This window comes from Dendropsophus ebraccatus, chromosome 6, assembly GCF_027789765.1.
Source record: "Dendropsophus ebraccatus isolate aDenEbr1 chromosome 6, aDenEbr1.pat, whole genome shotgun sequence".
In the NCBI taxonomy this organism is placed as follows: domain Eukaryota; kingdom Metazoa; phylum Chordata; class Amphibia; order Anura; family Hylidae; genus Dendropsophus; species Dendropsophus ebraccatus.
In genome coordinates, this window is record NC_091459.1 from 50830949 (window position 1) to 50846328 (window position 15380).

At 43.7% G+C, this 15380-nt stretch overlaps 1 protein-coding gene and 1 long non-coding RNA gene across 3 annotated transcripts in view; one reads left to right on the forward strand and one right to left on the reverse strand.

Annotated features, from left to right (window-relative positions):
* The window catches only part of ENPP3 (ectonucleotide pyrophosphatase/phosphodiesterase 3), a 92038-nt gene that overhangs the window by 3693 nt on the left and 72965 nt on the right, over positions 1 to 15380 (forward strand). The window lies entirely within an intron of this gene.
* Positions 6492 to 9454, reverse strand: LOC138794814 (uncharacterized). Of its 2 annotated transcripts, XR_011363504.1 has the most exons (4): positions 9381 to 9454; positions 7119 to 7329; positions 6953 to 7038; positions 6492 to 6858 (listed from the first exon to the last, which is right to left on the reverse strand). It is a non-coding gene; the product is annotated as an uncharacterized lncRNA (long non-coding RNA). The 2 variants fall into 2 exon arrangements; XR_011363505.1 differs by lacking the exon at positions 7119 to 7329 and having other exon boundaries at positions 9208 to 9438.

The following is a 15380-nucleotide window of genomic DNA, read 5'->3' on the forward strand; positions in this document are numbered from 1 at the left end:
AGTGTAGGGAGGGAGAGCTGACCGAGTAAGGCTCACAGCGTTGTGAAATTGTCAGTGTAGGGAGGGTGACAGAATCCAGCGTTTAAACAGTATAAGGATTTATTTCTTAACCCTGTAGTAACCAGGCGTCCTCTGTGGAATATATATATAAATAAATATATATATATATATATATATATATATATATATATTTATTTAATCTTTCTGTCTGGCTCTGCTGTGTGCCAGTGATTGCAGAGTGTAATTAAAAAAAACAGTAGTATGTAAGTCACTGCGTATATACGCAATGGTGAATAAAAGATATTGCTTCGCTATTACATATTTTTCGCTTTGCACCTGATAATCTGAATGCATGTGCGTAAAGTTCGTTAATGTCCGGCGAACACAAACTGATCACGATCAATTTTTTTATGTTCGTGTTCGGGATCCGAACCGAACATTGGGATGTTTGCTCATCACTAATCTTTGCAGATGACACAAAGCTTGGTAGTACAGTACAGTATGTTGCTTATCTTGCAAACTGACGTAAACACACGTAAGGACATTTTAAACCGACCTATTATGGTGCAAATAATTGTCAAATCGTTAGATTTTAAGCAATAATCTTCTGGTGTAAGCACGGCAATGATCAAACAACGAACGATCGCATCTTTTGGGCTGACCCCAAAATCATTGTTAATCGTTCTCTTAAGTCTTTTAGTGTAAGCACTTATCTTTCACAGTACTGTATATAGATATGAAAGCAATTACAATCATTCACAGCACTGCTTCTAAAGGCCCTATTACACGGAACGATTATTGGCCGCATTTGGATAATCGTTCCTTGTAATGGAAGGCAACAATCAGCTGACATTAACGATGTTGGCTGCTCTTTGCAGTTGTTAGTCTTTCAACATGTTGAAAGATAAACGACTCATACAGCTACGATCTGCTGCCGATGCTCTGTGGAACGGGAGTGGCGGCAGCAGACCGCCGCCATCCCCTATGGGCTGCACAGACGATCTGGCGATCACCTGGGCAGCCCCCCGCAGCTCCCCACGGCCCCCCCTGTACCCACTCGCACGTAATAGCGGCGGCAGCGAGTGGGAAACGATGAGCAAATGAGCGCTCGTTTGCTCCTCTAGTGGCCCCATGTAATAGGGGCTTAAAGTGACACTGTCACCCCCTTAGTGCATTCTGACATCTCTACACAGGTGTAAAGGGTAAATTTAGTGTTTTTCAAATCTTATTTCATATCATACGTCATGGTGCTTGTTCAAGTAAAAAGTGTCCTTTTATCAACGGCAGATTGTATTAAGTGGGCGTGGCCTCGCGGCATTAGCGCCACATAACCCCGCCCACAACGGCACGGTTGGCCCCGCCCCCTTGACGCCCATTGGTTGTCCAACGTAAAGGGGGTGGAGTCTAGACCTTTCGGCCAGCCTGTTCCAATGGCCGGCGAGGGGGCGGGGCCAATTGTGCCGTTGTGGGCGGGGTTATGTGGCGCTAGTCCCGCGAGGCCACGCCCACTTAATACAATCTGCAGATGATAAAAGGACACTTTTTACTTGAACAAGCACCATGACATATGATATGAAATAAGGTATGAAAAACACTAAATTTACCCTTTACACCTGTGTAGAGATGTCAAAATGAACAAAGGGGGTGACAGTGTCACTTTAAGGCCAGCAAGATATTGTCATGTATTAACAAGCATGGACAGGGACATAATATTACCACTTTAGGCTATGTTCACATTATGTATGAGACCGGTCGTTCCATGACCCGGCTGGATGATCTTTAGTGCCGCAGAGTTCTGATGCGGGTACATCCATGCGCGCCCGCATCAGAACTCCCCATAGCACACTATGTGCACTGACAGGGTTTTCTTCGGGCACTAGTCACTGAATAGCGGCCGCAGAAAACTCACATGTAATGGAGTGTATACACTCTGGCTGGGATCCCTTCAGCCTGCAGCACTACGTAAGTTCCCTGGAAATCAGGAAATCACTGATTACTTAGTGTGAACATAGCATTATAAAACTTTGGTGTGGCCTCACCGGGAGTATGCTGTTCAGTTTTGCACCTCAGTTCATAAAAAGGATGTTCTGGCACTGAAAATATGTTATCATATAAACTAGACATCTGCATACAAATCCAAAGGGTCCAATTGTAAAAAGTTGTCAAACAAGTGTTGTACTGCACCAACTCTTATAAATTGTGAAAGTGTTATCCACCACGTTTTCCATGCTAGTTGTAATTTTTGTTTACATCTGGACAATGTGAAAATTGCAATGTTTTTTTTTTTTTAAAACATGGATAGGACACCAAATGATAACAAGCACTCTTAGGGTACAAACCCACTTGCCGGATCTGCAGCGAGTCTCCTAGCTGCGTTTTTGCAGCGAGACTCGCTGCAGATCCCAGCCCTATACTTTCATTAGCAGAGAAACTCGCAGCAGGGATGTACATCCCTGCTGCGATTTTGTCTGCAGCCCTCCCCATTAACCCCCTAGCCGCCGGACATTATACATTACCGGGTCCCCGTTCCTGCTTGCTTCGGGGCTCCTGGCGTCTTCACGGCCCGCCCGGCCAATCAGTGCGCTGCGGCGGGGCAGCGCACTGATTGGCCGGGCGGAACGTGCTGAGAGCCGCCGAAGCAAGCAGGAGCGGGGACCTGGTAATGTATATTCTGCCCCCCCCCTGCAGCCCTGATCGCCCCCAGCCGCATGATCGCCCCCTGCACCCTCGGCCGCATTATCGCCCCCCGCACCCCCCGGCCGCATGATCGCCCCCCGGCCGCACGATCGCCCCCCGTAGCCCCCGGCCGCACGGGCTGCGGGGGGCAATCGTGCGGCCGGGGGCTGCGGGGGGGGGGGGCGATCGTACGGCCGGGGGGTGCGGGGGGCGATCATGCGGCCGGGGGCTGCGGGGGGGGGCGATCGTACGGCCGGGGGGTGCGGGGGGCGATCATGCGGCCGGGGGCTGCGGGGGGCGATCGTACGGCCGGGGGGTGCGGGGGGCGACCATGCGGCCGGGGGCTGCGGGGGTCGATCGTACGGACGGGGGGTGCTGGGGGCGATCATGTGGCTGGGGGGTGCGGGGGGCGATAGGGGCTGCGAAGGCGATCGTACGGCCGGGGGGTGCGGGGGGCGATCATGCGGCCGGGGGGTGCGGGGGGCGATCGGGGCTGCGGGGGGCGATCGTGCGGCCGGGGGCTGGGGGCGATCGGGGCTGCAGGGGGGGCGGGCAGGATATACATTACCAGGTCCCCGCTCCTGCTTGCTTCGGCGGCTCCCAGCACGTTCCGCCCGGCCAATCAGTGCGCTGCCCCGCCGCAGCGCACTGATTGGCCGGGCGGGCCGTGAAGACACCGGGAGCCCCGAAGCAAGCAGGAACGGGGACCCGGTAATGTATAATGTCCGGCGGCTAGGGTGTTAATGGGGAGGGCTGCAGACAAAATCGCAGCAGGGATGTACATCCCTGCTGCGAGTTTCTCTGCTAATGAAAGTATAGGGCTGGGATCTGCAGTGAGTCTCGCTGCAAAAATGCAGCAAGGAGACTCGCTGCAGATCCGGCAAGTGGGTTTGTACCCTAAACAAAGGTGTTTATTTGGATCCTCTTTGCAGATGTCACCACCATGAATAAAAACTATTTGCATGTTACCTAATCACAGCAATCAAATGAATAAGATACACAAGGAAGTGTGCTGTCAATGCCATAGTATTGGTGTTTGGAAGCAGAGGAGACAATAGGTGCCAAGCTTCCTGTGAGTTTGATTTACATTCTCATTGTATACAATAGATTGGGTGCTGTAAAGACCATATAGTGATTGTTACTACCCTAATGAGTTAGTTAAAGCTGCATTTGATTAGGCTGATCTGATTATTTGAAAATCACTAAAGTCAGAAAGATGTGGCACTTGGGTTAGGATTTGTTTTTGCTGCAATAGCCTTCATCTGTCACTAACTCATTCTCTCAATATTTTGGAGGATTCTTTAGGGTATGTTCAGGCGGCACAGATATGCAACAAAAAAAGGTGAAATCAGGGACAAAACCTAATCAAAATCAGCCAGGACATTCACTGATTGGGAATAATTGTCATGTAGACATTGATATTGTAGGGAAATTTGCTAATAATATACTTATAATAATTATTATTATTAGCAAATCTGACCTGTCTTAATTCATCTGGTAACAACTCTGTTATGCTTTAATACAGGGGTGTCAAACTCAAATACATGGTGGACCAAATTAAAAAAACAAATGGACAAAGTCGCAGGCGAGTCTTGATATTTATTGAAGCGTGCCTGCAGAATTCTTAACACTGTCAGGGAAGTGTCCACGCCACTGCCGCATTTACCGCCCATTATGCACGGACCAGGCTGTCTAGAGAACTTGCGCCTATGTCATATCTATAGTTCACCTTAGGCTCTGCACTTTTAAAACACCTCCTACCCACTTATATACAAGCGCCCCATCCATAGTGCCCAAAATGTAAAAAATGCCCCCTTCTGTAGCCCATCCGATATTAGCTCCGTTAATAGTACTTCGTAAAGTAGTTGCCCTCACACAGTAGTTACCCCATTGCTTCCTTTACACAGTGGGTAATCCCATAATAGTGCCCAATATAGTAGTCAGCCCCCTCAATAGTGTCCCATGTAGTAATCATTACCCCCAATAGTGCCCCATATAGTACTCAGCCACCTTCAATAGTGCTACATATAATAGCCAGTCCCACTCAATAGAAGTCAGCCCCCCATAGTGTCCCATAAAGTAGTAAGCCCCTCTAAATCGTGTCCCATATAGTAGTCAGCCCTCCTCAATAGTGCTCCATAGAGTAGTCAGCCATAGTCACAACTAGGGATGGTCCGAACCTGGTTCGGACGGGGTTCGGACGAACCCGAACCCTCCGTAACGATTACCACTGTCTGCCCGCTCCGTGCAGCGGGCGGATCCAGCGGGAGGACCGCCTGGAAAACTGGGATACAGCCATAGCCTGTATCCCAGTTTTCCAGGCGGTCCTCCCGCTGGATCCGCCTGCTGCACGGAGCGGGCAGACAGCGGGAATCCGATGCCGAGCGTTCGGGTTCAGGTTCCGAACCTTAGCGGGTTCGGACCATCCCTAGTCACAACACCTAAATGAGTTAAGTTTACATTCACAATATTTCTACTTTATTTTGCCTTCATTGGTAAGACTTCTTTTACTTTTTATGGATGTTAGAGGGCTCACATTTTCAGTAAAATTTCCAGCACTGATTTTTTTTTAAGTGACCAGTTCATTTCTCAACTGAATGAGAAATTCCTCTAAATAACCCAATTTTAAAACCCCTAAAAGAATTCACAATAGCTTTTAGGAACAAATTCTCATATGTAATCTGTATATTTCAGTAAGGCACTAGGTATTAACAGAAAATTTTAACTCAAATCAAGTTACCACAAATCTGCAATTTTAGGCTGAGTTCACACTACGTATATTTCAGTCAGTATTGTGGTCCTCATATTGCAACTAAAACCAGGAGTGGATTAAAAACACAGAAAGGATCTGTTCACACAATGTTGAAATTGAGTGGATGGCCGCCATATAAAGGTAAATAACTGCCATTATTTTAATACAATAGCCGTTGTTTTAAAATAACAGCAAATATTTGCCATTAAATGGAGGCTGTCCACTTAATTTCAACATTGTGTGAACAAATCCTTTCTGTGTTTTCAATCCACTCCTGGTTTTGGTTGCAATATGAGGACCACAATACTGACTGAAATATACGTAGTGTGAACCCAGCCTAAGAAATATCATGTCTTTTTTATTTTTATTTTTTTTTAAACTTTTTTAGGAATAAGGGCTTTTTTTGAAAAAGTATTTTTTTAACACTTTCTGTTAGGAAGAACATTGACACTGCTGTTAAGCATGGCCAGGAATGCATGGCAGGAACCAAGTGTGAATTGGACTGACAATGATTGCCTCGGAGGTGCACCTCATGCATAGTAGGCTTGAACAAGCAACAATGCTGAGAAAGGAAAAAGCTGATGGCACTCACCATTTGCGTGCAAATTCTTTATTCCTGGTGATACTTTAAAAACAAGCAGGACATTTCATCGGCGGTGGGGACGCCAAGCACTCAACAGCGTAGAATGTAGCAGCCGCTTCATGCGTATGCATGCTTTATCAGACGGCCAATGTGCATGCGCGTGAAACAGCTGCTACACTCCATGCTGTTTCTGTGCTTCACGTTTCTGCCTGTAATGAGATGTCCTGCTGGTTTTTAAAGTATCACCAGGAATAAAGAATTTGCACGCAAGCGGCTGCTACATTCCACGCTGTTGAGTGCTTGGCGCCCCCACCGCCGATGAAATGTCCTGCTTGTTTTTAAAGTATCACCAGGCAAAAGAAAAACTAGAAATAACGATAGTGGTAGACCAGCTCAGTCAGTTATAAGACTAAGTTTTATTAGATATACAAAAAGCATACAACAGCGGTACACTATTACATTTAAGTATAGGAAGGTATCTGTGGTAGACCAGGTTGGTCTAGGTAAGGTTGGGGGTAGTAGTAGGTACTAGTTTGCCCTACCTTACTAAGTAGGAGCCGCTAGAGTCAGGCATCCCCTACAACTAGCGGAGCTTACCCTGCACTAGGTCTGTGCTGTTAGTCGGTAGTTCCACTAGTGGGATTTGTGAAGTCGTGTAGGTGTGGCGCTTCGGAGATAGGAAGTAGATTTTGGATGGGAAAAAGAAAGAATAGGTGTATTTTTTGCCTCTGGGGTTCCGACGCGTTTCTCCTCCTTGTCTCAGGCAGTTGTAGTGACGACATGGAGGTTCATCAGGGACGGATTGGACTTCTTAAGTGCAGATGGGCACTGGTGCATAGAGGATAGTCTATGTGAGAGAGAGGTGTATTAGTTCTATCCCTCCATTTAATACCATGACCTAGTGATATGAAGGTCTATGTGGTAAATACCACTTGAGTTACCTCTAAAATATTAGTGTCAGGTTGTCCGGTCGATAGGTTGATGTGGGACAACTGTATGGATCCTTGTAGATGAAGGACAAAGTTACCTAGAAAAGGAGGGGATGCATTGTGTGGCACTCAGTTGGTATATATGCATCTATATACAATGAATTAAAAGGCGAGTTACCTATTGTCTTGTGGGATTAGAGATGCAGGTGGTACGGTGGCATGTTATTATATTAAATGCCTTTCCAAGCCTGGGTACAGGTATAGCCCAGCGTGTCCTTATTGGGATATTTTGTCTTTTATTTTTGTATTTTATATAAGTATATTTCCCCCGGATGTACAGGATAGGTATCTGGGTGCACGGGTGATGCCGTGCTCTGCAGGTAGATGTCCTGTGGAAAAGAGAATACATACTGGTACATGGCCCCGGTCCTAAGTATCTACTACACATGGGAGCGTTTAGGAAAGAGTTTGATGAAAAAGTGACTTACTCAGCCGGGATGTGGCCGGCGCCCCTATGAATAGTGGTACAGGGTGGAAAGTGGGCCTAAATAAATGATGTAAACAGTATCTGGTCATTAAGACCGGTGGGCTCCAATGTCTTGAGTCTGTAGATCCACTCTGTTTCCTTACGTAGCAAGAGATTATCGATGTCGCCCCTTCTTGAATTTGGTTTGATGGTGTCGATCACCTGAAACGAAATCTCGAAAGGGTTGGCTGGATGTTGTGTCCTCATATGTAAAGATATGGGTTTAGGGCGGGAGTGTTCTATATCTCCCATATGCTCCAGAATTCTGCGTCTTAGTTCTATCGTGGTCTTGCCCACATAGGATTTTGGGCATGTGCAGGTAGCCAAGTAGATTACGTACAATGTTTTGCAGTTTGCAAATTGGTTGGTGTTGTAGATCCTGGTGTTAGAGCTTACTTGGAATGTTTTGGAGACTTTGATGTATTGGCATGCTTTACATGATCTGCATTTGTACGTTCCTGTGATTCGTGTGTCCAGCCATGTGCCCGGTTTCGGTGGGGGGATGTAGTGACTGTTTGTGAGATAATCGCTCAGGTTTTTTCCTCTCCTGTATGTGATAGGAGGGCAGTCTGGTATAAATTTAGTTAGATGTTCATCCGAGCGTAGTATGGGCCAAAATTTTTCCAGGATTTGTCTTATCTGGGGGGGCGGCGTTGTCGAATGTGCCAATGATACGTGTTGCTGCGGTATCCTCCGTGGTTTCCCTAGTTTTGGGGATCAAGAGGTCTCTTCGTATGCTGTTTTTGGCGCAGGCATACGCTTCTTTGAGGATTTTATTAGGATAGCCTCTTTCTCTAAATCTTATTCAAAGGAGGTCTGCTTCTCTTTTGAAAGATTCCTCCGTCGTACAGTTACGTCTTATGCGAAGGTATTGTCCACGCAGGATCCCTTTCTTAAGGTTAAAGGGATGATGACTTTCCCATTTAAGGAGACTATTTCCCGCTGTTGGCTTGCGATATGCTTCAGTTAAGATTTTGTTTCCTTCGATTTTAATTTTAGTATCCAAGAAGCACAGTTCTGTAGGATGGATTTCAGATGTGAAGCGTAGGCCTATGTTGTTCTGGTTGAGGTCGTCTACAAATTCTTTGAAGGTGGGGGGGGGAGCCACACCAGACGATTATAACATCGTCGATGTAGCGCCCCCAATAAGAGATGAATTCGTGATATTTGGCGTATCTTTCCCCGAATACCTGGAGGTCCTCCCACCAGCCCAGGAACAGATTTGCGTACGAGGGAGCCAAAGGCGGTCATCTTGTTATATAGGATATTAATACAAAATGTAAAAACATGTGTTTTTGAACAATAAAATAAAAAATAAAGTGTTAAAAAACAATAATATTATTATTATTATATTATATTATTATAATATTATTTTTTATTTTATTGTTCTAAAACACATGTTTTTACATTTTGTATTAATATCCTATATAACAAGATGACCGCCTTTGCCTGATATGATCCTGAAATGGGAACATAGCTGTATACTACACTACAGTACTTGTAGTGTAGTATAACCATCTGTATTAAACCATTTTGAATTACCGGAGATTACTCCTCATAAGTAAATGTGCTAGAACTCTTGATCTGTTATGTGCACAATGTACTATATATATATGTATGTATTTGGTGACCTGCACAGACCTTTATCATATGGTTCTGACTTCCTAATGGCATCTATTTATTATACCAGTCCTTTTGCAGACTCACTACATAGCCTACTTTGTTACTACTATTTTAGTACCTGTGTTCATTATTTCTTTGGCTCCCCAGTGACTGTTACTAGAGATGAGCGAAGTTTTCAAAAATTCGTTTGACCAGGTTCATTTTGGTGTATAATTCGCAAACTTGTGAACCTTAATGAACCACACTAAAACACCTAAACGATTGTTTAGCTGTTTTGGTGCAATACTTAACTCTTTGCGCTCCCCTTCCCCCATGTCCTCATCTGTGTCTCCGTTGTCTTTAGCTGCCTCCATCCCACACAGCCAATAACTGACTGATCATGTCCAGTAATTGGCTGAGCGGGCTGTCACTCTCCAGACAAGAGTGACAGTTTGCCGCAGTACTGTCACTCTTGTCTGGAGAGTGACAGCCCACTCAGCCAATTACTGGCTGTGGCACTGTCCCGTATTAGAACTGTCCTAGCTGCTCAAGCAAGTGTTCACCAGGCTGAAGGCAGTTGAAGACACCTGAGGCACAGAGAGGACACCGGGGGAACATGGACAGGTGAGTATATAATTTTTAAAACAAAGCTTGCGTTTTTAACTTTGTTTCGCTCATCCCTAAATGTTCCCATCAGCTGTTTTAATTAATTTGCTTTTATGAATGTTGATTATGTGTATAATAAATATATAAATATTTTCATATGATTTTGGCATAATCTTTTTCTATGTAGATATAAATGTATATTGTTTTAAAGGGGTCCTCTGGGGAGAAAAAAAATGTTTTCAATCAACTTGTGGCAGAAAGCTATTGTAAATTGCTACATGTCCCACAGGTTATAATACCCTACAATTTGATATGTGGGAGCACCTTTACTTGTTATTTTTTGGTACAGAGTCTTTGTATGATAGACGCATCATTAAAAACGTATGGATCCATCAAAGTATCCTTTTAATGAAAAAAAAAATTTAAACAGACATTCAGCAAGATGGCCAAAGAGGCATCTGACATACATGACCTGGTGATTTCGGATCACTCTCCCGTAAGCCTACAATTACAGGATAATTTTCAAAAGGGAAATTACATCATCTGGAGATTTCCATCACATCTGACCAATGATGAAACATTTACTAAATTGCTAAAATCCTGGTGGTCGGATTATTCTACTGATAACTCACAACATATACAATCCCCCATACTTTTTTGGGAAACTGCAAAAGCAGTCCTCAGGGGTCACATTATTTCTTATGTAGCTAATCAAAAACGCGAGGCACATAAAACATATCTTTCACTAACCAAATCTTTACGCTCTTCCTATACTATTTTTCTATCTTCCCCCACTGAAGAAAATAAGGCCAAATGGGTGGCAGCCAAACAAGCTTTTGAAATAGCTCAGGAAAAACTCAATTCTTTATACAGAGACAAATACATGGCCCGCCTATTTCGTTATGGCAATAAATCCGGAAAAATGTTAGCAAACCTCGCTAGAGGATGTAGACCTATATCACACATTACTGCTCTTGAAGACACATCAGGTAATATACATCATGATCCAAAAATCATTTCCCGACTTTTACAACAATACTACCGATCCCTGTATTCAAAAGATAACCTAGACCTGACTGCAGGTAAAAACTTTTTTGACTCTCTATCCCTACCTTCTCTCGACATCCCTTCTCTCCTCACTCTAAATGCCCCAATTTCCCTGGAGGAAATTACTAAAACCATTTCCACACTTAAAAATAATAAAGCCCCGGGACCAGATGGATATATTGCAGAATTTTACAAATCTTTATCCTCTGACATTTCTCCTACTCTTCTTACTACTTTTCAAACTATTCTTACTGAACATTACATGTTACCTTCAGGAGATATAGCATATATAAAAGTGATACATAAACAAGACAAAGATCCGACTTCCCCAAGCTCTTATAGACCAATCTCATTGATAAATTTAGAACTTAAAATACTAACAAAAATTATGACCAATAGATTGGCAGAAGTTCTCCCATCATTGATCTGAAATCACCAGGTTGGTTTCATTAAAGGTCGCTCAGGAGTTGCCAATATTAGAACTGTCCTAGCTGCTCAAGCAAGTGTTCAATTTGGAGGCCGTCCTGTCCACTCTCCTGGACTATTAGCAATTGACGCCGAAAAGGCCTTTGATAATATAAGTTGGGAGGGGCTAGACATGACCTTGACTAAATTTGGAATCACTGGGCAGTTTAGAAATTTTATATCTACTTTATATACTTCCCCAAAAGCACGTATTCATACTCCGGGTTTCTTATCTGATACCTTCCCTCTCCAAAAAGGAACAAGACAGGGTTGTCCCCTATCCCCTTTATTATTTAACTTAGCAATGGAGCCTCTCGCAAACCATTTCTTATCTTCTGACTTCTATTCTGGTATAAAGGTTGGTTCCCAGACAATCAAATTGACCTGTTTTGCAGATGATACTTTAATTTACTTAGAAAACCCTGATCTTCAATACCAGTTATTTTAGACACTCTCAAATTGTTTGTTTCTTTCTCTGGCTATAAAATCAACATAAATAAAAGTCAACTGTTGTATCTCACCCCCCACAGAAGATCTTTGGTGGGCCCGGCGGGAGTCTCCATTGCCAAAACTAGCCTTACTTATCTTGGTATCAAAATTGGTCGTACTCCCACCTCTCTATATTCATTGAATTACCACCCAATATTCAAAAAAATAAAACAGGACTTACATAGATGGGAGTCCTTGCCCCTTTCGATCCTATGTCGCACCCACCTAATCAAAATAATGTGTTTTGGAAAATTATTATATCCGATGCAAACAATTCCGCTTTTACTTAAACACCGTGATGTGTCCCTGCTCCAATCATATTTTACAAAATTTATCTGGCAATCCAAGAGACCACGTATAGCCTACTCTACTTTATGCTTACCTAATTCCAAAGGTGGAGCTCAATGCCCAGACATTAGATTATATAACCTATCTGCACTCTTTCGCCATGCTAAGGACTGGATCACGAGCATATCACAATTTTCTAATATTTCTATTGAAGCTAATCTAGCTACCCCTTGGCCTCTCTTTACCCTTCTACATGCAAAATTACCTGAATTGCCAATGGAAATTAAGAGAAATGTTATTTTTAAAGACACTATGGCCACATGGAAGGCAATACGGAAATTATACGGATTACCGTTCTGTCTCTCAAAGAGATTTCCTTTATGGCATTCTCCACTTTTCCCAACTCTCACCGATAACTTAGACTATACGGAGTGGAAAAATGCAAACATTTCCTTTATAGGAGATCTACTAGATAATATATCAGGCACCTTCTTAACATAGGATACTATCCAAACAAAATTTAAACTTCCCTCCTCTCAACTCCCACAATATAATTCATTATTAGCATTTTTTACCTCTAGAGTAAAAGGTGTTGCAGAAGCAGAGATTGACAATGAATTCGATAACCTCTTTCTGACACCTGCAATTCATAATTCTTTGTCACATACTTACAGAGAACTTAGATCATATACTCAAAAAAACTTAGTCCAACAAATATTTCAACACAAATGGTCCTCAACAATCCAGTCTTTAGATTTAACACCAAAAATTTTAAGAGGATCCCAGTTAGTACACTCCAAATGTGGTGCTACTAGAGGTACATTTTCGTTTTATTCACAAAGCCATATATGCTTTTAACTTCCTTTCCCCAATTGTATCCACTAATTATTTAACTGATTGCCCGAAGTGTGCAACCCCAAAGGTGGATTTGTTTCATTGTGCATGGTCATGCTCACGTGTCCAAGAATTCTGGGACTGTGTACGGCTCTATCTTTCCTCCACTTGGGGACATGCAATACCTCTTCATCCTATTAGCTATCTTTTCCATTTTATTACAAATGATTCTGATCTCTCTTCGAATAAAATGATCTCTTCCAAAGGAATTCACTTAACACTATTAGTTTCCCTAAAATGTTTGTTAAAACATTGGATACTAGACACCATACCTTCTATTTCTGATGTTATCTCTGCATTGAAAGAAATATTTCATTGGGAACTCTTAGATATAATACGTTCTAAAGAAAAGTCAACAAAGTCATTTATGTCTAAATGGAAACTTTTTCTACTCCATGATTTTACCACCGAAGAGAGAGAACAAATAATGAATCAATTTAAAGCCACCTCATGGTATTGCATGGCCGCACAAAAAGGAACCCTGGGAGCACTTCAAACTTCTTAATCTCTTTTTTATCTCATAAGAAACTTTAGTATACCATATTGATAGTATTAGTATATTACTGACATTTGCGTTATGTTCGAGGTGAAATTTTTGGTTTTTGTTGTTTTTGTTTTTCTTGAAAATACTTTGTTACTAAATATATGTATATGTGTGTATGTGTGTATGTATGTATGTATGTATATATATATGTACACACAGTGTGTGTGTATATATATGTATGTGTGTGCATAGATATGATAAAAAAGAAAATAGGCATTCTTATACTATATAGTATAATAAATATACTCCTGTAGTCGTCTGCGTGCGACATCTTTTTGTCAGATAATATTCAATATTATATGTATGTTTCCTGTTTTTGACAATGCCGTCAATAAAATATCTTTACAAAAAAAAAACAAGATGGCCAAGAAATGTTAACAGGCTCCTAAATACTTTAAAGAAACAGAAGACATCAAAGTTTGCCTGTTATCTTCAAAGCTGTACTGAAAGACTTGGGGTGTGTTCCCACATTTGCTGACTTCTATCATCCTCTAGTTGCTTGATTGACATACACTAGGCTTTATTTTCAACTTCACGCACTGAAAGTTGAGCTTCTCCGAGCAGCCTTATGGCCCTATTTCACGGGTCGTCTAGAGCAGGGTTTCTCAACCTGCGGTACGCGTACCCCAAGGGGTACGCGGTGCAGGCTGAGGGGGTACGCGGGAGGGCGGGTGATTCAAAACACTGAGATCTGGTGCAGAGCGGCAGAGTGAAGGAGCAGAAGCTTAGCGTGTAACTGTCTCTGTGTCACCTGTGGCAGTGCGGGGGCTGATGTGGATGGAGGAGACAGTCTGTGTGCTGCGGTGCCCAGGCTTTAGCTTCTTCCTGTGTGACCCGGTCACCGCAGTACACGTGCTGCTGCTGCCGGCCCTGTCTGTGGGGGAGCTGAGGAGGCACTGAGGCTGCAGAGGTATCTGGCCGATAAGTGTCTCCCCTGCTGGAGGCCAGGGAGCAAGGGCCCCACTACAGATGGAGGTAATGTGTGGTGGTGGTGGTGGGGGATGGTCCAGAGCTGGGGGAACACTTACAGGATTTGACCCCCGGCCGGCCCCAGTATCTCCCAGCAAGCTCCGCCCCCTGGTGACAAGCCCCGCCCCCTGGCACCACCCGCAGAAGGTTTAATAACTACTGTTAGATGTCACCCAGCTTTCCAGCATCATCTATTGATGTGAGTATGATGGGAGTCACCCAGCTTTACAGCACCTGTAGTCAGTATAAGGGGGTCACCCAGCTTTACAGCACCTGTAGTCAGAGTAAGGGGGGTCACCCAGCTTTACAGTATCTCATAGTCAGTATAAGGAGGTCACCCAGCTTTACAGCACCTAAAGTCAGTGTAAGGGGGTCACCCAGCTTTACATCACCTGTAGTCAGTATAAGGGGGTCACCCAGCTTTACAGCTTTACAGTATCTCATAGTCAGTATAAGGGGGTCACCCAGCTTTACAGCACCTGTAGTCAGTATAAGGGGGTCACCCAGCTTTACAGATTTACAGTATCTCATAGTCGGTATAAGGGGGTCACCCAGCTTTACAGCACCTATAGTCAGTATAAGGGGGGTCACCCAGCTTTACAGTATCTCATAGTCAGTATAAGGGGGTCACCCAGCTTTACAGTATCTCATAGTCAGTATAAGGGGGTCACCCAGCTTTACAGTATCTCATAGTCAGTATAAGAGGGTCACCAAGCTTTACAGCACCTGTAGTCAGTATAAGGGGGTCACCCAGCTTTACAGCACCTGTAGTCAGTACAAGGGGGTCACCCAGCTTTACAGTATCTTGTAGTCAGTATAAGGGGGTCACCCAGCTTTACAGTATATCATAGTCAGTATAAGGAGGTCACCCAGCTTTACAGTATCTTGTAGTCAGTATAAGGGGGTCACCCAGCTTTACAGTATCTCGTAGTCAGTATAAGGGGGTCACCCAGCTTTACAGCACCTGTAGTCAGTATAAGGGGGCACCCAGCTTTACAGCACCTGTAGGG